The sequence below is a fragment of the Zootoca vivipara genome, chromosome 1 (genome assembly GCF_965207765.1).
Source record: "Zootoca vivipara chromosome 1, rZooViv2.hap1.1, whole genome shotgun sequence".
NCBI lineage: Eukaryota > Metazoa > Chordata > Lepidosauria > Squamata > Lacertidae > Zootoca > Zootoca vivipara.
Genome location: NC_142582.1, coordinates 78247819 through 78274696, shown reverse-complemented (window position 1 = coordinate 78274696; position 26878 = coordinate 78247819). Strand labels below are relative to the sequence as shown.

Below are 26878 nucleotides of genomic sequence, written 5' to 3'. Positions count from 1 at the left end.
TGCAGTCACGTTATTCCTGCCTATCTGTCATGGTTCCATTGGTTTTAAGACAAAGTCCTTGTCATGTCACAAGTCCCTCAAGTTCATATTAAAGTGGGTTTGGTCCTTTCCCACATAACGCCCCCTTAAAAAGGTACTTTAAAAACCATTCTTTTTTTCTTTCTAGTTCTCTAGTTTTAAATGCATTTATTTCCTCTTTCAACCTTCCCGTTCCATTTCCAAAGACAATATTTCACACTATCTTACCTCCTTTGGACGGCTTCCTTACTGGGCATTTACTGTGAAACAATCATGCTTTGTTCACACATTTTTAATAGGGCACCTGCATGATTCATGATCAAAACATGCCCTTCCCACATTTTACCTTTTCAGTTTCTAGTTTCTTTTTTTGAAGTCAGAAAATCCAACATTTTAATATGCAATAACAGACGTACGATTTCCTCAACTGTAGATGGCACAGCTCTTCTAGCCTAGATAGACCAGAATGGGCTGTATAGATGGCAATCTCTAGCCACTTCCTTTCCTGTGGTCTCTTTCTCTTTCCTCTTTCTAGGAAGCAGTTCTAGCACTTTAACCCTCCCCTTTCCAAACATCATTGCTCTTATATCAGTTACAGGTAGGTAGCCTGTTGGTCTGACGTAGTCGAAACAAAATAAATAAATTCCTTCCAGCAGCATCTTAAAGACCAACTAAGTCTTTATTTTTGTATGAGCTTTCGTGTGCATGCACACTTCTTCAGATACTTTAGATGCTCTTATATCAGTTCCCCTTGCCCTTAAATTCAAGCAGGAAGGGAACAACCTTGTTCTGGAGTGCAGTGAGATTTCCAATGCTCCCCCAAACTTTGGGGGTTGTGGAAATGGGCTAATCACTTGGCTATAGAATGTTACTTGTATCCTAAGAGTTGGAAAGCAAAGTTCCTTTTCCATTTCCAGTTTAGCAGAATAGCAATTTAGCAGAATAGGCTGCTAAATTGTCCACATCTTTGGTGACTCTGTTGAGAAGACCTGCACTTTCCCCTCAGCCTTTTTCCTTTTACATATCAATTGGATTTGGTGTGCTGTGTGATTGGCAGGGGAGAGGGGAGGCTGGGCTGCAGGATAACGCAGGCTCAGGCTCATTGTTCTACAGTTTCAGCTGAAAGTCAGAGCACTCCTCGGGAAGTTTGCTTTCTATAAATACATTTCCTCTTCCTTGTGCCAGCTCTCCTAAGAACCGATATTTTGAGACATGCCACAGGTAAGGGTTCTGTGTACCAAATGGGTGGTTTGGGAGAGGGTAGCTGGAAAGTAACAAGGTGAGTTACAGACATGCGCCTTCCTTCAACAAGTGAAATTCATTTTAAAAAGGAGAAATGCATTGCGCTTTTATGCTCCTGGCTTCAGTTTCACTGAAAGATTTTTGTTTACTTTGTTTTGCAAGGTGGAGGGGCCTCACACAGAACAGTACTCTTGTATACCTGGTGCCCTTTCAGAGATTGGAAGTCCTTTTGAAATGTCTGATCAAACCCGATTTTGTTCAAGAAAAGCAAATCTACTACTGCGTGATTAGTGTTTAATCTTTCAGTAGGAGAATAGGGCAAGGGTCTGCGATCTGCGATCTTTTCTGGTTTTCGTATGTGCTCACCCACCCACATGGATGCAGTGTTAAAAGTTGCTAAAGATGGCTATTGCTTCTCTTTGCTAACTTGTTTTTCACCTCTTCAAAATGGAAAAGCACATGTAACAAAGTACTTTTTATTAATGCAAACTTTTAGCTTTACTAAGCCAGTTTTGTTTATGCATAGCAAAGCTGTATAGCAAAGCTGCTGATTTTTCATTTAGGAAAGTTTGATACATTGACTTTTTCAAGAATTAAAATGCTTCCACATTAACATCATTTAAAAGGAAAACTGAGAGCCAGTTACCACAGTTGCTGTTGCATGTGCCAAATATGGGCTGAGTTCATCTGCATTATTGCCAAGTGTGCATTGTTGGCTCTCCAATTACCTCAGCATTTGATCAAATTACTGGTCTCTCCATGATGAAATGAGTGAACCTTAGCCAGTACCTAATTTATAAATGGAGAGAACTATGGCTGAAGCCTGCCATCTCTTTCCTAGGTATCTTGTGTGCTTCCATCCTGAGTGCTGAGTGGACGGGGGTATACTGCAATAACAAGATAATTAAGGAAAGGCTCTCCTTACATGCTCAAAAAGGCACTTCCCTCTTATTTACTGCTTCACATATTAAGATATTGAAAGGAGATTGTGGAGCTGATCCTGAGCACAACTGAAGCCTCGTCCTAAGCAATCTGGGTACACATAAGGCTAAAGGTTTATCTCAGGCATCCCCAAACTGCGGCCCTCCAGATGTTTTGGCCTACAACTCCCATGATCCCTAGCTAACAGGACTAGTGGTTGGGGAAGATGGGAATTGTAGTCCAAAACAGCCTGGTTTATCTCATCCACTGTCGTGCTCTTACAGTGGCCAGCCAACCAAATGCCTATGGATGCAATGGTGGTCTCCAGTTGTGAGTCAGGGAGTTGACCATGGTCTGCTCTGATCACTTTGCCACACTCCCAGCTGCAATTTGGATCCACTCGATCTATCCCTTGGGACACTGGGTGAATTAGATGTTTCTGATGACATTCCAGTTTGTTTGTAATTGAATTGCATTTGTGTTTCCCTGTTGTGCAAGCCAGACAAGAAAAAGATAGCATGGACACCTTCATCGTGGCCATTGATAATGTGACTTTTTTCTTGAAGCAACTGCTGTTTCTAAGAGTCTGACTTTTGATAGAATCGTTTTCTGTGCTTTCTTTTGAAACCTTCTGAATCATTGCACACCTTTCCTTTGAAACCATGTATTACAGCTGCATCATGATTCATTCTGATAATCAGCTTGGAAGGGACTGAGTTTACACTGAATGCTTTACTCTGGAATTTTTAAGGTTTAGCACACTTAACTTTAATACCCCAGTGGTCTTTTAACAGCTCTTTAATGTTCCACAAACCATAAAAAGATCATGCTAACTAATTCTGAATGTGGAACTTTCAGAAAAGAATTAGAGAGCCTGGTTCAAGATGTAACAATGTTGCATAATTGGATTGTTTTCCCTCTATGCAATAACCACTAGAAAAGGCTACCCTGCATTGAATAATTTATGTTTCTTTTATTTCTTTTAAGTGAGAATCTTTGGTAGCATTTTCAGATTTATATTTCACTCTTTTTTTTTTAGTCTTTTTGCTCTTCACATCTCTTGGTGGCTTATGTAATTAATCGTGCAAAAAATAAAAAGTACAATTGGTCTACAACACTCCAAATGTCAACAGGCAGCATAATTTCAGCCATAAGCCGCTCCATACTAGCAGAAAAAAGCTCTCTCAAAGAGAGCAGCCTTCACCATCCTCCTAAACAATTAATTGGCAATATAGTATTCTCTGCAAGGGGCATGTCTATGGCAGGCACCAGGAGTGGGTACTTGAGCCGAAGGGATGTATCCAAAGTAGTGCTAAGTAAGCCTGTCAGTGCAAGGATTTCCACCTGTGCAACAGAACTCCCAGCTCTCTTCCATCTGCATGTCCCCTAAATATGTTCTGGGGTTTTCCCCAACCCTCCAGAGAAGATTTGGGGAAGGCACAGAGGGAGGAACTGAGGTCTGGGGGGGGGGGAAGAGTCCTGTTGTGCAAATGGAAATCCTTGTGCTGATGGGATGTATTGGTTCAATGCTGCCCTTGGTTAATGATGCAGCTGGCACTGGAACATTAATTAATGGGCTAACAGAGCAAAAGTCCTGAGTAAATGGAGGGATGTATATAATCATTGGCCTTCTCTTGGTCATTGCCTGCAATTTGGTAATGGCTTGTACCTGGGTCACCTCCCCCCCCCCCCACCTTGAGTGGCTCCTTCCTCCCAAGGAGATCCATGCTGTTAGTCTAGTAGCTAGATGGGCACTCCTCCTACTCCTGCTTCACTTCTGGTTCACCACAGCCTTTGCTCCTGAGGCCTGGCAGGTGGGTGGAATTGGGGAAAATCAGACGTAGTGAGGCTCTCTTAGATGGGGCTCTTTGGGCTGCCTTTGAATTGGTATAGGTTTCTCTAGGCCTTCAGTGGTAGTGGGATGCTGCATTGGGTCCCCTCTTCATCAGCAAAGGTCTTTCTAGGGCCTGGGGTAGCAGAGTAACATCACCAGTAAGAAGGTTATATTGGTCAAACTTCTAATAGTAGCAGCACCTTTTTGATGTATCTTGGGTGTTTGTAGAAGGCAGTTATAGTATGGAAGTTGCAATGAACTTTACATATAGCTTTGACAGGCGACCAGTTTCTGCAATATATTAATGCACAGTTTTAATGAGCTGGTTATATGATTTTTGCTTTGGGTTTGAGGGCATCCAGATCCAGCCCCTACTGTGGCTTGAATATGTCTGAAGGAGACCTCCATGTGCCTTTTTATTGGATAACTCAGTGGTCCTGGATGTGCTTTGTAGCCCTTGATAGCCATAGCCTCCATGAATTCGTCTAGTCTGCTTTGAAGCCACCACTACATCTTGTGCTAGTGATTTTCATAGTTTTAGCTGTGTGCTGTGTTGTATACACAGGGTATTTGACACATTAAATGGCAGCAAACCAGGGTTAGCCACTGAATGCTCAGTGAGGTAGGATTGGTTGCAGTTGATGTGTACCTCTGTGATACATATATTTTCAAACATGCTTTGCAATGTTAGGTATACAGTGGTGCCTTGCTTTACGAATGCCTCGCACAACGAAAAACTCGCTAGACGAACGAGTTTTGCGCTCCGCGAGGCATTCATAAGACGACAAAATTTTCTATGACCGCCGCTTCGTCTTACGAAGCGCGGCCATAGAAAGCGGCAAAGGAAGATCAGCTGTCAGCGAGGGAAGCTGACAGCTAATCTTCCTTTCCCAGGGGGGACGGAGCCGAAATGTGGCGGTGCGGCGGCTGCCCCTGCCTGTCTTCCCCTTGGCTCGGGGAAGACAGGCGGGGGCAAGCAGCGCCCGCTGCGATTCGGCTCTGTTCCCCGCTGCCGCCTCTAGCCCCGCATCCCAGACACGGAGCGCAACTTCGGAGACCTCCGAAGTTGCGTTCCGTGTCCGCGGAGGCTGGCAAGGCGGTGGCTGGGAGAAGAGAGCTTCTCTCCCCCCCCCGCCGCCTTGCACACAGCCAACATCGGACGGGGCTTCGGACTTCCAGTCCCCCAGAGCCTATAGGAACGCATTGATTAAGTTTCAATGCATTCCTATGGGAAACTGGGACTCGCTAGACGAAAAAGTCGTTACACGAATTGACCCGTGGAACGAATTAATTTCGTCTAGCGAGGCACCACTGTACACTACTTTGGGGGATACCTTGAATACTCTATTAATTTGAAGATAAAGTAAGTGGCCCTAATAAGTACTTAAGTCAATTTATTTCCTATATGTGGAAGTTTCCAAGATTACAGAAGTTCATAGCTTGGGCTTTTTCTTTGAAAAACTGACACGTTGTCACACCCATAAGTTTGGTTAATGGCAGGTTTTGTGTATAAAATGTGTTTTATGCTCATTTGTGCATTTGTGAGAAAGTACAAGAGAAAGTGCTTTCAAAATTTACCTTTTGTTACATAAGGTATTAGAAGCATTTTTTAAAATAATGAAGAGCTATAATTACTTTTCAAAGGCTTTTTAATTTCATGCCTTAGGAAAGTATAACCTCTGGCAATGTTATTATATTAATACATAAAGACCAATGTGAATAATAATATATAATAAAAGCATGCTTTAATTATATCCAAAGAATGGCACAACTAGTTCTGTGTACCTAAAGGTTATGCAAACAGTAAACCCTCCCAGGCTGCCTAGCAAACAGCTTTTGAAATCGAAACAAGTTTCAAACATAGTTTGTGATATGACATGGTCTTCTGCCGTTCAATAAAAAATAAGGATATATTCCCACTGGATATGTCAAAAAAGCCTCTGGGTACATCTATAGTAGGTCTGGATTCCAGCCATTGAATTGTTTACCTATGTCATATTTAATTTTTAACCAGAGTAGGAGAGTTACAGAAGTAACAAGTAAAAACAACAATGTATCACAGACCGATGTGGACATTCAGGCTCATATTTAGATTAGAATGACTGTTGTAAATGCCAAAAATAGGAAGTGTACATGGTCTTCTTTCTTCTTCTTTGGCGATCACTCGTAGCCGAGTAAGATTGTCTTCCATAAACATGGTTTTCACAATGAGTCCGTAAGTGACTGTGGAGGCCAATTCTGGATCCACACGTCCTTCCACAGTGGGGACATTGGTTTCTGGGTGGGAGTTGATCATGGTGTGGGTTTGCCAAGCATACCTTCCTCCTAGCACGTTTCTCCCTTGCGTCCTAAGTTTGAGTTTCTTCAAAGCCCATGACACCTTTGGTAAAGGCTGGTCTCCAACTAAAGCGCTCGCAAGCCAGTGTTTCGCAGTTGTCAGTGTTTATACTACAGTACATTTTTTTAGATTTGCCTTGAGACAGTCTTTAAACCTCTTTTGTTGGCCACCAGCATTATGCTTTCCATTTTAAAGTTCGGAATAGAGTAGTTGCTTTGGAAAACGATGGTCAGGCATCTGCACAACATGACCAGTCCAACGAAGTTGATGTTGAAGAATCATTGCTTCAACACTGGTGAACTTTGCTTCATCCAGTACACTGATATTAGTTTGCCTGTCTTCCCAAGTGATGTGTAAAATTTTTGGAGACACTGCTGATGGAATCTTTCGAGGAGTTGGAGATGGCGTTTATAAGTGGTCCATGTTTCACAAGCATATAGTAAGGTTGGTAGTACAATAGCTTTGTAAACAAGCATTTTGGTTTCCCTGCAAATGTCCCGGTCCTCTGCACTTCAATTGGGAGAAAGCTGCACTTGCAAAGCTCAGGCAATGCTGGATTTCGGCATCAATGTTGTCCCTTGTGGAAAGATAATTGCCTAGGTAGGAGAAGTGATTGACATTTTCCAACGTTACACCATTGAGTTGGATTTGTGGCGCTGCAGAGGGTGCAGCACTTTGGTTTTTTGGATGTTGAGTGATAGGCCAAGCTTTTTGTAAGCTTCTGCAAATATATTTAGGATGATTTGGAGGTCATCCTCTGAACGTGCACACACTACATTGTCATCAGCATACTGAAGCTCTATGATGGAAGTTACGGTAACCTTACTCTTTGCTTTCAGCCTGCTCAGATTGAAGCACTTTCCATGTGCTGTTTGATAACAGAATAGACATGGTGGTGAGGAAGAAGGGTTGTCTTAAATGCACAAGATAGTGGGTAGCACCAGTATCCCAATTTGTTTCCATATGAAAAATAAAACTGGGGTGAATAACTTGATTCTTGGACATAACTCTACTCATTAGACTTCTTCACTAAAAATAGGTTTAGCTTGGTGTCATGTGGATATCTCAGTTAGTAGAGCATGTTGTGGGTTTGAGCCCCACACTGGGCAAAAGGTTCCTGCATTGCAGGGGGGTTGGACTAAGTGATCCTTGTGGTCCCTTCCAACTCTACAGTTCTATGTAGAAGTTAACAGACTGGCTGAGCATCTAGCACTGATGATTAGTAGCCATGGCTGAAATGAACACGCGTTGTATGGGCAGAGTCAGGTCTGTCTGTCTATTGAAAATCACATCAAAGGTAGCCGTCAGTTGAAATAATGGTTTCTGATGACATTGCTTCCATAGATAATTTCAAAATCAAATTGCAAAAAGGGGGAGGAAAATGGAATGATAAATCACAATACTTTACTCAGCAGGACCACTTTCAGGAGATAATTAAGACTGGGGATGGATGGAAATAATCTAAGTGGGTAAGCAAGGAAATGACTGGCCACTTAATTTTTTTTTTAGTAGAAATGAAAAGCTGGACAGAACTAAATACTAGTGCTAGTTCCTTCCCCCCATAGATAGACCCTAGAACAGTGGTGGCGAACCTATGGCACGCATGTCGGAGGGGGCACTCAGATCCCTCTCTGTGGGCATGCACGCCATCACCCCAGCACAGAGCCGGCAGAAGGCGAGGGTGGTGTGTTGAGCCCTCAGCTCAACTTGGGCAGCTGGAGCGCCATGTGCATGGCGGGTCGGTGCAGGAAACTGCGCAGCCAGAGCAGAATGTGATGCCCATCAGGGCACCGACTCTCTCCAAAATGGGGGTTGCAGCTATTCTTTGGTCCGAGTTCATTGCGCCCAATTGCACGGAGGCTTCCAGAGCATATTGTGGCAATTAGTATTTTGCACGAGTGGGTTGCAAAATGATTATGGTGGACCCTCAGTTTCGGATGCTGCACAAGCAGGACAGTAAAGAGCCAAAATTCCCAAACTGGCCCATCTGCTGCAGGGTTAGGGCTCCTTTTGCTCAGCCACTCCGTGTGGGGTGCCCAGACTGAGAGGGCGCCCTCGTGGCCAAGGGAGGCGCAAAGGGAAGGGCCGGGTGGGGCATTGGTCCCATTTGGATATGTGACGCTATCCCCAAGCAGGTGCTCATGTTGTTTTCAGAGGCTTGACATGGATCCTGGTACTTGTGTCTGAGTAGAAGTGCCTCGGACAGGACATCGTGTGTGTGTGCAAAATGGAGCCACAACCCCAGGGCAAGCGTTTTCCCTTGGGGAGCCTCCTGCACGTTCTCAGGGGCATGCTGGCACGTTAATGGGCCGCTGAGAGTTCTGAGCAGCCACCTTCCTCCTCCTCATGATGCTGCGAGATTGAGACTTCACATTAATTATTCAAAAGCAAGCCAAATGCAAACTTTTACCTTTCAATAAAAAGTTGTTTGTATCATTGAAAGCTCTGTTATTGTGTTTTTCTTTTAAGACAAATGATGTCAATGCATGAGTTGTTTTTTCTAAACTAAAACCTCAGTATTCAGGTTAAATTGCCGTGTTGGCACTTTGCGATAAATAAGTTTGTTCTGGGTTGCAGTTTGGGCATTTCGGGCTCTAAAAGGTTCGCCATCACTGCCCTAGAACATCACACCGAGTGAGGAGATGGGAGATGTTCTGCTGGCAGGTGTGAAATGCTTGTGCTGATGGAACTATCAAATTAACACGATGTTGAATTCCACTTGATATGTTGAAGTTGTGGGTTATGACTAATTAAAATGCCCTCATAGCCATTTTGCTACCGACTTGAATATAGCGCTTTTTCTGCCTCAGTTCCTGGCTCAGTTCCCACATTCTCCTGTTTTCAACTATTGTTTCCTTCCTTAGAGTGAATGAAAAAAAGTTTCTAAGAAAGTAAGTTCATTCAATTTGTGTGTGTGTGTGTGTGTGTGTGAGAGAGAGAGAGAGAGAGAGAGAGAGAGAGAGAGAGAGAAAGAGAGAGAGAAACTTTGTAATCAAAATAGTTTGCTGAGAACTGTATAATGTAAAGCTTATGGGAGAAAGGTAAGGGTGACAATTGGCAGGCTAGGTAGTTACATAATGGGGAACTGTGTTGAATAGGATGGAACTCTATGTGCACAAATGAATGACTTCATGTTCACAAAATTTAATTAGCTGCCACAGTAATTTGCCACTGAGCAGAAAACCTGAGTAAAGAGTTTGCATTGGAAGTTATTTGCTCTCTGATTGGAGTTAGTTTGGTTTGTTACTTATTTTAAACAAATTAACTAAAGCCAAATAGTTCTAAAAAATAACCATTACTCTGATTTTGTTTATATAGGTATATACATACTGTATCTACATCTGTATATCACATCTGGATTCCAAACTGATTTAAAATGCATCTAGCAATTTAAGTAAGGCAAAAGCTCAAGTTAATATTTGACTAGCAATTGATAACAGGCAAATGCCATTCCAATGACATCATTTGTATTGTGCCAATTCTTAAAACAAGAAAACAGAATCTAATCTGAAGTTTGGAATGCAGAAAACTTTCTTGATGAGAAACTACTCAAATCTTCTTGTTTCTTAAGACAGCTTCTGTGAATTGTTTGTTTTATGCCTGTCTTAAATTATGGCGCAAGTACAAGGATGGTGAATATATTCTTATAACTGATGTCTCATAAAATGCAACCTGTAACTTGAAATTTTAGATAACAAATGCACATGAAACTGGAGGATGGCAAATAGGTAGCTGATTTTGAAAAGTATATCTTTGACAGATAAACAGTTTATATTCTCAATGTAGGAATAATATACCTACCGGTATCTAACTTTTCAAAATGCTTTCTTACTTGAACCAATATATCATTCAAAGTATTCAAATGCATGCCTTTAGCATTGTCTGTTTCCAGTGCCTATTAATTTTGGGGGGTAAAGATTAATTAGTAAATTGGTTAAAATAATGGATAGTGTGAAATACGGCATTTGTTTCCCAAAATAATGAAACGTACTACTGTATTCTAAGTAGCTGGTTTGTTTTGCAAACTTAACATTTTAACAGTTGAAGTTAAATAAATATTAAAGCAGTAAAACAGTTATGTAACATGCTGATTAAAAGAAATGGAGCAGAGACTTGGTTTTTTTTTAATATCACAATTTACTGAATTTGTCTTTGGGGAAATCTAACCTAGAATGGTAGAATGAATTCATCTATCCGAAAACAACTTGTGAGGCCATTATGGCTCGTAGTACATTGTGGTTTAATTTTTCGAAGCTGCTTGCTGTTGCACTATGAATATTGAACACAATTACTTTTCAAAGGTAAATTATAGTTTAATAAACAATAAATAATGACCCATACTCTTGTTTTAATTTACCTTAATTCACCTGGTCTCCTCTTAAGATTAGAAGAGTCGAGCCGACTAAAATACCTATCAGTGTGTGTTCAGGGTGGAAAACAAGTTTTTCATCTTAAACACAAAGTGAGCATTTTGTGTCTTCCCTAAGCTACTCTAAGAAATCAACAAGTAAGCGGTATATTGGGATGGAAGCTAAAACCACCTCTCACCAGTTGAACACCTGATGTATCCAATGTGTGCACAGCCTGGTAAGGAAAAGTAAAAATACACAGCCAGAAGATACAAAAACTGTGTAAAAATGATGGACACATCTTGAAAATTCCACCAGTGCCCACCAATCAGTCCATGACAGCTACATGCAGCATGGAATCAAATTAACTCACATCCCCCAAGCACACACCCCTGCATTGCAATGCACAATACGTGTACAAGGAAGAGGCAGGAGAGAAGATACACAACACAGCACCCACATAGATTGCTGGGCAGGATGCCTTCAGAGAGCACACACAACGTTCCTAGGACAAGGGTTCAAGACCACTGAAGGGAGGGAAAGGGTCTTTTGACAAGCAGTCAAGTAGACAGCCAGAACAAGGGTACAGTTGACATGTGCTGATGGGAGCAGCTTCCAAGGGCACAGGGTTGGGGAACAGGAGAGGGTGATCAAACCCTAGGAAAGGCAGTGAAGGGTCCACCTCATAGATGCAACTGAGGCATGCAGGAAGGGTGCTGCATGGACCAATGAACTGGCTCCTGTATAAACCCTCTAGACTTTCTGTCTCATCAATTCTTCTATACTATATGCCTGATAAGCCAGGCCTGTCATGTACTATCTCTGTCTCCATCCACCCGACTGCTTCATACTCCTTGGCAGTAGCACCATACTGCCTGTGCACCCTTGCACTCCAGCTAGCATGAGTGAGCAGGGTGTAGAGGCACCGTAGGCCCTGCGCCCTATTGAGGCAAATAGGTTAACAACCCCACAAGAAGAGTTGGGAGCATCCAGGTCATGGGTTGGACCTCTTTAATGGATGACACATATCAGTGCTTGAGGTGGATCCTGTGACTATAGGACAATTGCTTGTGGAGAGTAAGGGAGAGGTGCTAAGAGAATAACAAGCAATTGTCATCAGCTGTATCATGTAGTCCCTGGAGCAGGATGCAGAATAGATGTGAGGGACTGACAGAGAAGAGCGGTGCCACCTGGGTACTTAGCCAGTACTCATGCCTCAGCCTCTTCTGCCAGGGTGGGTGGTCGTGGAGACTTACCCCACCCCTGTTGCAGGTTGTAGAGATATACTGTGAGTTCAGTACCTCGTTGTTCTGCTTCATACATCTAGGCTGTGACTAATGAGTGTTTGGCAGGCAATAGGTTTGAGTAGAGTGGTTGGACTGGGACTTTGCTTACATGTGTGGTTGAGTATCTCCCTTGTAGGCTACCTGCTGTTGTGGGCAGAGGAGAGAGTATCAGAGCAGTATCACTCACACTCAGACATGACACAGTATTCATGACCATGGAAGTCATAGTTCAGTGGCAGAGCATTTGCTTTGCATGCAGGAGGCCCTGCGTTTGAACTCTGGCACCTGCAGGTAGGGCTGGGAGAAAACCCTATTTGAAATTCTGGTGAGCCACTCCCAGTCAGCGTAGACAAAACCGAGCTAGATGGACCAATGGTCTGACTCAGTACAAGGCAGCTTCCTATGCTCCCCTTTCTCTTGTTGTGGAGCTTTAGATGCATGTGTCTGGAGTATGAAGGCAAGGTACCTGTTAGAGTTCTGGGCCGAGAAGTATAAGCAACGTGTTCAAACTGAGACATGCTGCTTTGTGCACAGTGCTCCCTTTGTGTTTACACACAGTGCCCTTGCTCATGGGAACTACCAGAATACTTTCTTGGAATCTCTGTGCATGGGGACAGAGAGGTAGAGTGGGATGAAAAATTCCCATGATCAGTGCAGATCCACTAAAATGCATATTCTTTGCTATTTTATACCTGTTAAGAATCCTATCCTTAGAAATAGGATTGAACAAGAAGCGGGCACTTTATAGCAATGCTTAGCACACTCTTAGTTTAATATAAACTAAGAGTGTGCTAAGCATTGCTATAAAGTGCCCGCTTCTTGTTCAATCCTATTTCTAAGGATAGGATTCTTAACTGGTATAAAATAGCAAAGTATAGCAAAGAGTTTGGAAGTGGTGGTGCTGGTGGGAGAGGTTGTGGGTATTTTAGAAAGGTTTCTTTTTCATTTTATTCATTTTGTTTATCGGAGACATCTCCAAGCTGGAGTTGTTACGGTGATTTTGCAAAATATATTGTTGTTTGGCCTTTCTCATGTTTCACTTTGTCCTTCTGTAGTACTTTTCCTAGTCTTTTGTTGTCGCAGTAACACTTTGCCCTTTAAATGGCTTCAAATAAACTTGTGTATACACTTTGGCTTCCATATGCCGGTGCCATGGGAATGAGGAATTCTGTGTCTCCCAGGAAGATAGTAAATCCCCTCCATTTGCATTTTCTGGATGAAGGGAACTACCGGTATGTATTTCCTCCTGAATTATGACCTGTAGTGCATTGAACCACACAGATTGCCTATTTCACACCATGTGCCAACGTTTATTATTATTTTATAAAACCCTGCTTGAAAAATGCTTACATATTTAAAGATAAAGAAATCAAAAGTTAAAACGGAACATTCTTAGTGCTTTCTTTTGTAGGCAACTCTGTATCTGGTGTGGCTTATTCTTCTGCTTAGGCTATTAGACAAAAAAGTAAGATATTTTAATAAATGAAACCTGGTTATTTCTTGACACAGAGCCTTAAGTTTCTCAATGGAAGAAAAGTCTAGAGAAGAACACATTTCTACAAGTGTACACTCTCTTTGTTTTTACAATCAAAGACAGCATTCAATACCTGCAAACAGAGGGAGACTTTGTTTTATGGTAGGCTCAGTTCTTTATTGACATTGTGACATTGTAGAACAAACTTCTGTGCCAGATTGGTTTGTGCATGTTATTCTCTGTCACACACTCGGTCACCATTATGCTTGAAATGTAAGCTACAAAAGAGTGCATTAAGAATGAAATCCGGAAGGCGGGGGGGAGGGGTAAAATCCAAAAGTTGTTGATCTGCCTTATGCAATCATAGACTCACAGAATCGTAGTTAGAAGGGACACAAAAGGCAATCTAGTCCAACCCCCTGCAAGGCAGGAATCTAAACTAAAGCATTCATGTTCTGCTGGGATCTCACCAGCAGGTTGGAAGTAAGGGTGGAACATCCATGACAGAGGAGCTTTTCTCCCTGTCTCATAATGTAACCTTCACATAGCACATAGTTAAATTATGTAGCTGGTTCCCTCAAGAGGCAGTAACATCTACCAATGTGAATGACTTTAAATAAGATTCATGGAGAATAAGGCTGTCAGTGGGTACTAATCACAAAGGTTATATTCTACCTCCACTGTTGGGAGGCAACATTTGCTGGCAATCACAGGTAAGGAGAGCCCTGTTGTTCTCAGGTCCTGCTTGCAGGCTTCCCATAAGCACCTGGCTCTCCCCTTTGAGAACAGGATACTGGACTAGATGGGCCATTGACCCGGTCTAGCAAAATATTTTCATGTTCTTTGGTTCTCTGACCTTTCTTAGTTCTACCATTCTCCCGCCAACTAATTTCCCTCTCAATGGGAATTCACTTAAACAAGCCCATTGTTGGCATGGTTTTCTTTGGGGGGGGGCATGCCAGGAAAAGGGAAATGCTATGGATAATTCATGTATTTCCACAACACACTCCCAATCCACCGCTGGTCCATCCCTTTTTTGGCTCTACCAATGTTAGAACTCTGTGGTTGGTAGGGGAAGGGCTAGAGAGTTGTTTTCTTTTTGTGATGATGAGAAGAAGGCATTTGACATGGGTTGTCCCTCTCTGAGAGGGAGATCTAGAGTGGTATTCAGAGCAGAACTATTGAAATTAATGAACCTAACTTAGTCATGGGGTGGAATTCAATTCCACGCTAAGGCGATCATCATGTCAGCACAAGCATTTCTGCTTGCCAAACAGAACAATCTTCCCCCTCCTCCCCCTGTGTGCTGTTCTGAGGGTTCTTGCTTGGGGAAGGCTCTGGGGGTGTGTTGGGGAGGAGAAGGCAGAAAATCGCGTTGCGGTTAAAGGATTTGTTGCATTGGTTTCTGCTAGCGCAACAACCTAGTTGAATCTGGCCCTGTTCAGTGGGCCTATTCTCAGTAAAGCTTAGTTCACTTTCTGAACTAACTTTCTGTGTTTTTTGTGGCCCCCCTGGGACACCATGGGGCCACAGGAAATTCAAGCCCATATCTATCATACATGACACTGTAGGGACTGAAAATCTGCCGCTTCCCGCTGCAAAAATTAAGACTAAGGACGAAGACAAGGTATTCACAGAACAGTCACAATCAGTTTCTTTACCTCCAGTGCGATTCTAACTTCACAATTTCTATGACATACCAGCAAGTTGGATGCAGGGTCAGCTGTCAGTCTTACCTCTCACCTCATGCTTCAGAAGTTCTGTCTGGCTTTTAAAATGATTTTAAAGTGACACATGTGCACAAGCATTTTAAAAACAGTTGCAAATCTGCCTTGGGAGCTTTTTGGAGATGTGTTGGTGATAGGACAGTATACTACAGTTTCCCCTGAGTCAAGCAGCGCCACAATGAAAACTTGCAAAACTGTTTTGCAAAGTTCTAGTTACAGGTAGGTAGCCGTGTTGGTCTGCCGTAGTCGAAACAAAATAAAAGAAATTCCTTCCAGTAGCACCTTAAAGACCAATTAAGTTTGTTATTGGTATGAGCTTTCGTGTGTATCTGAAGAAGTGTGCATGCACACGAAAGCTCATACCAATAACAAACTTAGTTGGTCTCTAAGGTGCTAGTGGAAGGATTTTTTAAATTTTGTTTTGCAGAGCTCATCCCAGGAGTGGAAATTCATACTGAATGGTGTGAGGACACTTTGAAACCAGTACTTCTGTTCTAAATACATTGATCAAATTAGCACAACATGGTGAGCCATAAACAATGGCTTACAGTGAACAAAGCATGCTGTTGGATTGCTCCTGTGCCACAGTTTCCCACCAAATGAATCATCCTAGTAAGCCATTGTTTTTGGCGTACTGGTTGTGATCTGTTTGGGAGAAATAAACCACTAGTAGTGGTTCACACAAGTTACAGTAAGCCACAGCTTGTGGTTTGATGCTCTGAGCTCAAGGAAGCATGGGAGGCCTGTGAAGCCCAAAGCAACAAATGTCAGCACAGGTGAGATCTAGGAGCCCCATTTTCCAGTTTCTCATCCTTCTTTCCCCACACATGACCCTGCTATTATAGCCCTGGAGAACAACAAAAAAGAAACAGGAAAATGTTTTTTCATACCATTTGCACAAATTAATCATTTTCCCCATGCTAATTAGATCCTCATCTGATTGCACTAGCACTCTGTGATGAATCTCAATTAGCACTGCTTATAGTTGTGTTCCATTTGTGGATAATACTGGACTTCCAGTGCTCTGTGCCCTCTATTTCTCCATGGGATACACCCACACTGCCATTTTGTTTATTGCCATAGAAATGACTGGGAGAGGAACACAAGTTGCCCCCTTCTTCAGCGTTGAGTCAGGGTTGTCAGGTGGTTTTCCTATGACCCCACCTATGTCCTTATTGTTTTCTACTATAAAGGTGAGCAGCAATAATTCATTTCGACAGTGGAAAGTGAAGTTTTGCTGTTGGAAATACTGTTGTGGTGGGACACAACCATTCCCCAGCCCAGACGCCATGGTTGCTAGAACCTGTTGCCCCCAATTATGTTCTGCGCAACAGGGAGCTCTCTCTTCAGCTTCCTGCTAAAACGGATCTCCCCAACCCTTTCTTCTTGCGTTTGACACCCTGACCTTGCTATGGACCTCAGTTGGTCACCTGTTGAAGGGGGCTGGGAGGAATTTTTCCACTTGGTAGATTGGCACCAGCCACTTGGTTTTTGCCTACCTGATAGCAAATCATCATAACTTTGTAAGGTTGGTGGTTAGGCATTGGAAAAGCTTGTTTATGGGAGGGGAGGTTGTGGCCATCACCTGCCCCTCCCCTTTAAGGGGATTCCGTTAAAGGAATCCCGGGGTCGCGGTTCCTGTCCGAAGTCTGGGTAGAGGCTAGGGCCATGGCACGACCTCTCCGGTGACCCTGAGGGGAGCTCCAAGTTGATGTACATCAGACATCCCCAAACTGCGGCCCTCCAGATGTTTTGGCCTACAACTCCCATGATCCCTAGCTAACAGGAGCAGTGGTCATGGATGATGGGAATTGTAGTCCAAAACATCTGGAGGGCCGAAGTTTGGGGATGCCTGATGTACATCAACAGGGCTCCCCCTACTGGTGGTTAACCATTGTGAGACTTCCTGCATGGTGGGCAGGAGTCAGATATAGTCAGTTCAGGTCCAATGCCTAAGCCAATACCACTCACATTATGTTACCAATAAAGTTGTGGCCTTTATTAGCCCATTAACCTAAAATACTGGTGTCCATGTGTCTTATTCATCAAGTGGGGGGTGGTGCGGGGCCTTGACATGCAGTCACATACTTCATTATTTTCGAGACCTGTTGTTCATTGGTTGCAGAAGAATTTTCTGTACAAAGCTCAAACTTTTAAGTACATCAGGACAGTGGCCCCTCTAGCCCAGCATCCTTTTCTCCCAGTGACTAACCAGATGCCTGTGAGAAGCCTAAAGTTGGACAGGAGCACCACAGCACTTGGCCCACCTGTGATTGCCAGTAACTAAGTACTGTATTCAGAGGCATAATGCCTCTGACAGTGAAGGCAGAACATATAGTAATCAAGGCTAGTAGCCACTGGTAGCCTTGTCCTCCATGCATTTGTCTAATTCTCTTCTAAAGCCACTCCACTTTGTTAAAGCCATGCAAGCCTTGAATAGCTTGTGTTGTAAGCAATTTGCAGTCTTCTGCTTGTTCTTTATGAACAGACTACTCCAGCTAAAAGCTTAACACATCGATACAGTATTTTACCTTACAATGCCTATAGTAATGAAACCTCTAATGGATGTTACTTTTGTCCCCTTTGAAACAATTTTATGTAGTTAATTCATGCTTCTTTTCCAATTTGCTGAGAAGACATCACATAATTAATTTGTGATGGTACATAGTAAAAATTCAGCAGTGCAGGGCTGCTCATCGTTAAAAGCACTCAGTGGATCGAAACATTTGAATTATGCAGCCTGTGAATGTTAAAGGAAAATTGTTAAAGAGTACATGACATGATCCCTGTCTGTGTGGAATGCTCTCCCTGGGGAAGTTCGCCTGGCACCTTCATTATACACGTTTAGGCGCCAGGCAAAAACAGGCGCCAGGACTTTGGTTGATTTGATTGACACCCTATGCCCTTTTAAAATGGTTTTTTTGGGGGGGTTGTTATTGGGTTGTTATTTTTTATTTTGATTATATATTTTGTGGTTTTATATTTTGATTTTATTCTGAGACCTCTGGATATAGTGTGGTATATTATTATTATTATTTATTAATATACTTTTGTCAGCCATGGTAATGTTTAAAAATGGTATTTATAGTCTGCTTCATGCAAACAGCTGTTTTTGTGTCACAGTCATTGGAAATGAATTTACTTACAGCATGAAGCATATTTACTGAGGATATTTACTGAGAAGTTGGTCTCATTTAGTTTAGTGGGATTTACTTTCAAGTAAGTGTGCATTGCTTTTTTTATTAGTAATATCTGCCATTTAAAGAGAACTTGCACAGCATAAAATTACAGTAAGGGGATCTGATTGCACACCATACATTATACAGCACTTCTCCGTATTTGTAACCCAACATATTTAGAATAATTTACTTGATAAATCCAGAATGTGATCAACCTATTTTTAAAGCTAACAGGTGGTTCATTTGAATTGCATCAGTAAATTCAAAGTACACAACATTAAAAACAAAAACAAAATCAGGTATCATCAGTGCTGTCTACAATTGATATGCAGTCAATCAGCCTGACAGTCAGTCAGATTAACTTGCTAAAAACCACTGATCACCACAAAATTATAGAAATACAATATGGAGGTATATTTTAAGCATAAGTGGTCCAGCATATGGGATCCCATGATGCATAATGAAATTTTGTCTTAATATTTTGGACTGCAAAGGCCAGTGTAGAAACCAGTGTAGTTCAATTATATGTCTGTCTTATTAGACAATGGCACTTTTATGTTCAATGTGACATCCTCTCAGACATGTAAGGTTAAGTACTGCCGTCAGGCTGTTTGAAATGTGTCATTTTCAAATATTAAGTCATGACGTAACTCTTTCCACAGTAATTTTGATGTCTGTACGAATCTAAAGATGAGTATATAGTCCTTCACCCTGTGTTCTTGCCCTTAGCCTGATTTTTAAAATACTGAGATAACTCTGTTTAACTCAAACTGAACTGAAGTTACCGTATATTGTTTATGTATAGCTAGTATGGATAGTTGATTCCTATCATAGGGTCTTCTCATAGGGTTTTCTGTTCTACACTGTAACTGTCAGAGGTTCTTGCGGCTACTCTTGAGTAATTATGCTCCGCACCTGCTTGTCTTTAATGTGTTTTTTTATTGTGCATTCTATTTACAGTGCAAAGTGTCTGGAAAACATGTCTGCTTAGTTTGAGTCGGAACCTCGCAATGGCTTCTTTCTGTTTCACGCCCAACATAACAGCTTGGAAACCCCAAAGCGCCTCCGCCTTGTCCTAGGGAGTGTCATGCGCCTCAATTCAGGCGTCGGTGGGAAGGGCCGTCCTTCTGACTGCTCTCCCGTCTTTTCCTCCCCAGCTGCCTCCCTCTCTACTTGGTGTTGAGACTCTTTGACGCTGCTAGAGCCTTGTCCCTCCCTCTCTGCTTCCTGACTCCTGTAATCTGATCCGCTACTGGACTTACTGCTCTGAGAGGAACTCGACCTGATGAGGGGGGGTGTTCCCTATAAGCCCTCCCCCTTGCAGTAACATAACTTTGTGACTTTAAAACCCCACCCGTCTTCAGCGTACATGACAACGATGCTCCGGGAATGTTTGCAGAACACAGTACAAAACATACTGGCACAATGAAACCCTGATATAATGGATATTGAATATGTAGGAGATTGATGCAGGAGAGACATGTTTTGTTGCGGCTAGGGCAGATGAAGGTGTCCAGTTGGGCTGCTGCAGATGTACCATGGTCATAGCTGCCAAGTTTTCCCTTTTCTCGCGAGGAAGCCTATTCAGCATTAGGGAAAATCCCTTAAAAAAAGGGATAACTTGGCAGCTATGACCATGGTGTTCCTTCTGTCTCTGCTCCACCCAGCAGTCATTTCTCCTCTGGTCACTGCTATGGATGCATAGAACCTGACTGCCTGTCTCCAGGTGCTGCGGTCGTTCTGCAGGGGATTCCCACATGGCAGGGTTGATAATATAGATAATGTGAAGTAGAATTAAAAAATGGGTAGAAGTGGCAGTTATCACAAAGCTGATAAATGACCTCGTGAAGGTCAAAACCTGTTCCTTTCTTATAGTTTTCTGAAAGGGATGATAGACCTGAACATTTCAGGTGGCTTGTGGCAAGGGTGGGCTACTGAATCTGTGGTTGTAGGGTTTCCATTGTTTACTATTTTATTTTACTTTAGTTTTATGTTGTTTGATTACATTGTTATGATTTTTAATGGCTTTGATATGAGAAAGTTGGTACAGTCATACCTTGGTTTAAGTACGCTTCGGTTTGAGTACTTTCAGTTTAAGTACTCCGCGGACCTGTCTGGAACGGATTAATCCACTTTTCATTACTTTCAATGGGAAAGTTCACTTCAGGTTAAGTACGCTTCAGGTTAAGTACAGACTTCCGGAACCAATTGTGTACTTAAAACAAGGTACCACTGTATATCAATATTTTAAATATGTTAGTAAAACAAACAACTAAGTAAAAGGAACCCCTTAATTGCTTTTTTCCTTTGACCATATGTCAATAGAAATAGCACGTTGGGGCAGAATTTGGCACAATCTAAATTCTCTAGTGAATGGAAGCCAGATGTGCCACATAGTTTGCAAAATATTAATTATTACAGGGGGTGGGTCTTGCTGCCCTGTAGAGAAATGATAACTAACGAGCATTTGGGGAACCATATAAATTATTGCTCACAAAGGTGCAGAAGAACAAAAATGGAGCCATCTGGACAGCTACACAATCACACATTTTGCTAGAGTGAAGTGATCCAGAAAGTCATTTTATTTATAAACATCTGTTGAGAGGAAATTAATTGAAATGTGTTTTGTGTTTGAGCTGTTTTTACTGTTAACTGCAGGCATTCCATATTAGTTTGTCAACCAAGCAAAACGCTTTCTTGCATTAGCTAAGGATTAAAAGACAAAATTGTATGAGTTTCTTAAATAAGGTTAAGGCTACATTTAATTCTAGAGATTTGACACTGCATGTGTACTCAGAAGTCCTGTTGGATTAAGTGATACTTACTCACAGGTAAGTGAGGTTAGGATTGGAGCCTTAACCTCTGAATTCAAGGTTCTATGAGAGTAACAGTGTGTACAAGGTGATTTTACACAAGCAAATCTTCCTTGTTTCACTTTGAAGGATATGTGTTCATACATGGAGCTTCCATGAACATCAAATTCAGTGGAGAATTCAAAAAAATCATGAAAAAAATCCAGATTGGGGTTAATTTTAGTTCTCTACCTTGCGCCAGTATAATCAGTATAATAAATATGTTTTCATGCATCTGTTTGTGACATGCACTCAATATATTTTAGGGGTATACTTAAAAAAAGTATTGTGTAAAGAAGTCCTTAGCAGAATATTCAGAAGCGCAGGATCTGTAATTCTTGGTCCAGTTATTTGGTGCTTTTCAACAGAAGGAGGCTGGGGAAGTTTGTTTTGCCTCATCTTCCAAAACAAGATGCAGATTTAACTTTTTTATTTATTTAGAAAAAATAATTTTTATTCATTTTCAATAAAAAACAAACCAATTATTAACAAATCATACCAAATCACAATGCAAACAATACATCCAATTATATATTCTGAATTCAAAAATTTCAAATGGGAGACTTCCCATGTTCTGAATTTCAGGAGGTATTGTTTTTCATTTATTTTCTGCTCTCTTTGTTGTTGTTTTCCCATTTTCTAAGATCTTGACCATCCTCATCTTCTCGATCAGTCAATCAGATTTAACTTTTGCCAATCCACAAAAGACACTTTGCAGTAATGCTGCTAATATAGAATCTATTTGTTTAATTTCCTTGGAATTGAATTGAATAATAATTGATTAATTTAAATTGTTTATGACAAACAAACAAAAAGAGAATTTGTAAAGTGATAAACTTAAGACATATTGTTCTTACAACTTGGTCCTTATGAGTCAGTGAGCAAGTACTCCATCTGCTTTAAAAATCATGTAATACTCATTTCTTAAGAAGTCCATGGCATTTCTGTATGAAAGAAAATGAAAGGATTGTGAGCCATGAATTAAGGTCTTAAGATTTTCTTTTCTAAATGATTTTTCAATAAAATTATTTCCCCATATTTACACTATAGCAATATTTTTATTTGGCTAAAAATAATGAAAACGTTTTAACCTTATCTCCCAGCGTATTCTTTTCTAAGGGCATTTAAAGTCTTAGGGCATTTAAAGTTTATTAAGGGCATTTAATTTTCTAAGGGCATTTAAAGTTTATTAAGAAAATAAACAAGGAAATGTAAAACAAATTTCTGCTACATCCAGCTTGTGAATCATGAGTGCCTAGCTGGCATCATTGGTGGTGCATACAGGTACCCTAACAAGATATTTTGGACCCACTACATTGTATGTGAATTGGGTCTTCTGTCACAAGAACAACAGAGGACACAAAAAACTGTACCCTCTTTTTTGGGTGGGGTAGAGGTCCCAGAAATTCACCAGTTTATTTTGTACTGTCAGTGCTACATTCAGCTCAAGGTAAGTCATGATATACAATCCAAAGAGATTGTAAAAATTAAAGCAAGCAAGGTTCAGGTGCCCATGCTTGAATTAATTCATGATTCAATGGTTAAAAGTTCACTTTTCAATGGTTAAAAGGCAAATGGTGTATCCATTTGTTGGTTATTTATTTATACCTCACGATGACTGCAACAACATTACTACCACAAGTCATGAACACCCACTCTTTTCTTTTCTGAGTAGAAATGATTTGACATGAACATACCCGTTTTAGTATTATTCAAACTGAAACAATCCACACCCAAAAATCCCATTGATACCTTCACCCCATGGGGAATTTGGCATCATCCCAACCTTCATTTCCCTACAAAACAAAACAAAACAAAACAAAACAAAACAAAACAAAACAAGACAAGACAAAACCAACACGACACAGCAAGATGCTGGATAAAACACTGGACTACACTGCAGGGTTCTCTTACACTACTCTCTCCCAACACCCCCAACACCCCCTCTGACCCAATATTAGTACTGTATTGCAACACTGGGCCAATTTCCAGGGCTGATGTAGCCAATGCTTTAAATAAAAAGAAGCATGTGAAATGTTTCCCCCGTTTTTCTTATTTCCCTTAATTTATTACATCGTAAATGTACTGTGTTAGTTTTCTGAAGGCGTTGATAAAGCCATTTGGAAAAGTGCAATATATGAACCTACGTACATGAGAGGGGAGGAAGGCAACTGTACATTCAGCAAATAGCTCCATCAATCCAAATGATTTGTTCAGGTGTAAACAATAAAGAAACAAAAAAAAGTGAATAGCCTATTCCATTTAGCTGTATTTCAGATAAACGTGCAGCATGCTGAATTGAAGTTGCCCTGTAAGTAAGTTTAAAAGTTCTTAAACATCAAGGATAGATATCAGCATAGTTCATGGCTTATTGGCTGTAATTTTGTTTGAGCTTTACTCCTGAAGGTGTAAAGCTTTATCTCACTTCCTCATTCCAGGATGCCTTTTCTCTTTACTCTCTGTTCACGCTCCTGACATTTATGGAGGCTGCAAATGAGAACACCATGCTGCTTCATAATCAGAAGCAATGTGTGGATGGAGCAATGTCAGAGATGGGCTATAAATCTTCCATTTCACCTTAGGTGTCATGGTGCAATTGTTTTAAAGAGCCACAAGAAGTAGAAATCCTGTGTTGAATCTGGCAAGCAGTTAGTATAGAAAGAAATAAGTGAGCCAAGGAAGTGATATATTTTAACACATTACATTCATTAAATTGTGTTCAATTGGGTTTATTCACAGTGCAGAGGAGCATTACAGTGTGATCCTATATGTATTTAGTCAGAAGTAAGTCACTGAGTTCAATAGGACATTTTCCTAGGTAAGTATATGTAGGATAATAATTGGTTCATTTACGCTACAAAGGTATGCTATTTGGGGGGAGTGTATGAAAGTTCCGTTTATTTAATGTAGGTGAAAAAAGAGTTCACACCAGAAGTGTTTTACGGTCCTCTCTTAATAGAAGCATGCTACTCTCTTTCCCCCCCTTTTTGTGAAAGTGAACTTGCATTATAAATGTCAGCTATGAATTTTATTGAATTTTATTCCTTCAACTTTGTATTGACTTTGAAGAGGAGTTTCTCTTCTATTCACTGTGTCCTTTACTCACTCTAGCAGAGAGTTAGAGATCAGTAAATCATAGGAATAGATATGGTCTGGTGGATATGATTCACAGAATTGACTTAATTATCCTTTCCCCTCCATGGAAAAGAGAAGTCAGCTGGAGAATGGCAAACAGAGAGTTGTGTGTGTGTGTATGTGTGCTCACTGCAAACTCAGGGCTAGCAGCACCATAGTGCTGCCAAGATGGCGAATTCTAGAGGTCCTAGTGATATTTTTGTGAATACATTCCATATCAGTTGGAAGAAGTGACAATATAACAATGTTTTGCTTATTCCAGTGCTTGCTTATTCCCCTTGATTTCTTCTATGGCATTGGTGCTCTGTATGTACAGTACCAGTGCAGATTTGAACCTGTGGTTGACTGGGGATGTGTGATCAATCCATGCAACTGAGTTTATTGGTTTACAGTTCACTTTTGGTTTACACTTTACCCCTTTTGAGCTACAGTCATACCTCATGATACGTCCGCTGTGGGTTGCGACTTTTCAGGTTATGGATGCTCAGAACCCAGAAGTTCTGCACACCTGCACAGAAGCACCACATTGCGTCACGTGCGTGCTTCAGGATGCGGCCTTTTCATGTTGTCAATGGGCCTCTGGAACGGATCCCATTCGCAATAAGAGGTACCACTGTATTTAAAACAGTTTAAATGAACATCACAGTGGCAGAGTCCTCCTGCTCCCTTTGTACATTCATTATAAGGAGCTGTATCCAATGTTAGTCATAACTCAGAATGACTAGGCCCATTAATTTCATTGGGTCTCTGCTGTGTAGGTGGATACAACCCATTATACATACAACCATGTTCATGTCTTGCATGTAACCTTTCCATGGCCATCAGGTTGGTTACTGTGGAAACAGAATGCTGAATATCTGGGCCTTGGTTCTGATCCAGTAGGGCTCTTCTTATGTTCTTGCCTTTGCATGTGCAGGCTCCCTAAACACACAATGAACACACAGAGGAGAGGAATTTGCTGCTGTGATGCCGCCCCAACATGAGCTCATTTAATCTTTTAATAGTAGAAAAGGGCTTTCTGCCATGTTTGACAACTTCCTTAGACAACGTCTTGCATCTTCAGCAGTGCTGGTGCTGAGTTGTCCCATAATATCATCTTTAAACTTGCACATTTCCTTTGCAGATTGTTTCTTATAGCAGCAACAGCACTTACACAACTGTAAGTACAAAACAGCTATACAACCTCCAAGGGTTTCTGCGTGGCCAGGACATCTTAATTCACTATTGCTCATTTTCACATGATTGAAAATATGGCTCTGTGGCTGTACTTGTTGTGGGTACAGCTTCAAGATAAATATCTATGGTAGACAGTACATTATTTGAAGAAGAAAAATCATGCAATATGTTCATTTAACTCGGTTTCTATAATGTATTTTTTAAATATTCCAGTGCAAGATTGAGTTGTTTGTTTCCTGCAAGGGCTTCTAAATGCTTTCTGCACACTTTGATTATAAAACTATAATCATTTCTGTTCCTTGATTTCTCTAAATGTTCTTAATAATATTATAAATGGTAATGAACTGAAGTTGTTATCAGAATAACATTTTTGCCTGTCATATCACTGTTTCTGGGGTGGATATATTTTAGCTATTACTCTGCCCTGTCACTGGGCAGCAAATTCAGTTTTCCCTCTAAACTCGCAGCCCTAATCCAATTCATTTATGTGGCATTCCTATAACCTCTTACCTAGGAGTAATTCCCATTGAACTAAATGGGACTTCGGAGTAGGCATGTATAGGATCACGGTGTTGGTATTTCTGCATGTTCACAGTTTAGACAGAAACACATTAAAATCTGAATAAATACACTTCTACATAAGTACCGTATTCATTTGTTATCCCTGAAGTGTGTTTCATATAAACAATTCATGTGGGGCTTGGGTTCAGTGTTCTTGTGAGCAGAACTCCACTTATGGGATGCTCCCACTAGGGGAACAGAATAAGGCATTTTTGTTGTTTCCAGCTTCCTCCTGGATGACATTGGAGGGGAAAGCCCACTTCCTTCGGCTGGAGCCTCTGTTGTACTGTATGTCAGCCCTTCCATGTGCTGAATGAGATGGGAACCATAAGTGTTTCAAATGCACAGCAAAAGAATCCCCATCTCATATCCACTGAATCCAGTTCAGTGAAGGATTTATTCAGAAGCCTTTATGTGGTCTGTTTTGAGTACCTCCCTCCCTCTCCAATGGTGCCAGGATAGAATCTATATGGTGTGAGCATACCTGCCAAGTCCTGGACGAAAAAATCCGGGATCAGCAGCTGCGCGACACAGCAAGTTGCATAGACGCAACTTCCAGTGGTGCTTTGCCCTTCTATGGGCACCAGAAAATGGCGGCACCAGTGCCGGAAGTCACTTCTACGCATCACCAGATACACGTAAAAGCGACTTCTGGTGCCGGTGCCACCATTTTCTGGTGCCCATAGAAGGGCAAAGCACCACCGGAAGTTGCGTCTACGCATTTCCGGACACGCGTAGAAGTGACTTCCGGTGCCGGCCCCGCCATTTTCTGGTGCCCATAGAAGG

The 26878-nt window shown here is 41.5% G+C and overlaps 1 protein-coding gene across 7 annotated transcripts in view; it reads left to right on the top strand.

Moving 5' to 3' along the window:
* SHANK2 (SH3 and multiple ankyrin repeat domains 2) overlaps window positions 1-26878 on the top strand; it is a 339643-nt gene that overhangs the window by 8817 nt on the left and 303948 nt on the right. The window contains exons 1-2 of one of the 7 annotated variants that reach the window (XM_088668505.1): window positions 1128-1239; window positions 13498-13624. The exons of 5 other annotated variants lie outside the window; for them this stretch is intronic. The gene's annotated coding sequence lies outside the window, so the exon portion shown is untranslated. Of the gene's footprint in view, window positions 1-1087; window positions 1240-13497; window positions 13625-26878 lie in introns of those variants that run through there. One more of the 7 variants, XM_035116847.3, reaches the window with a different exon arrangement.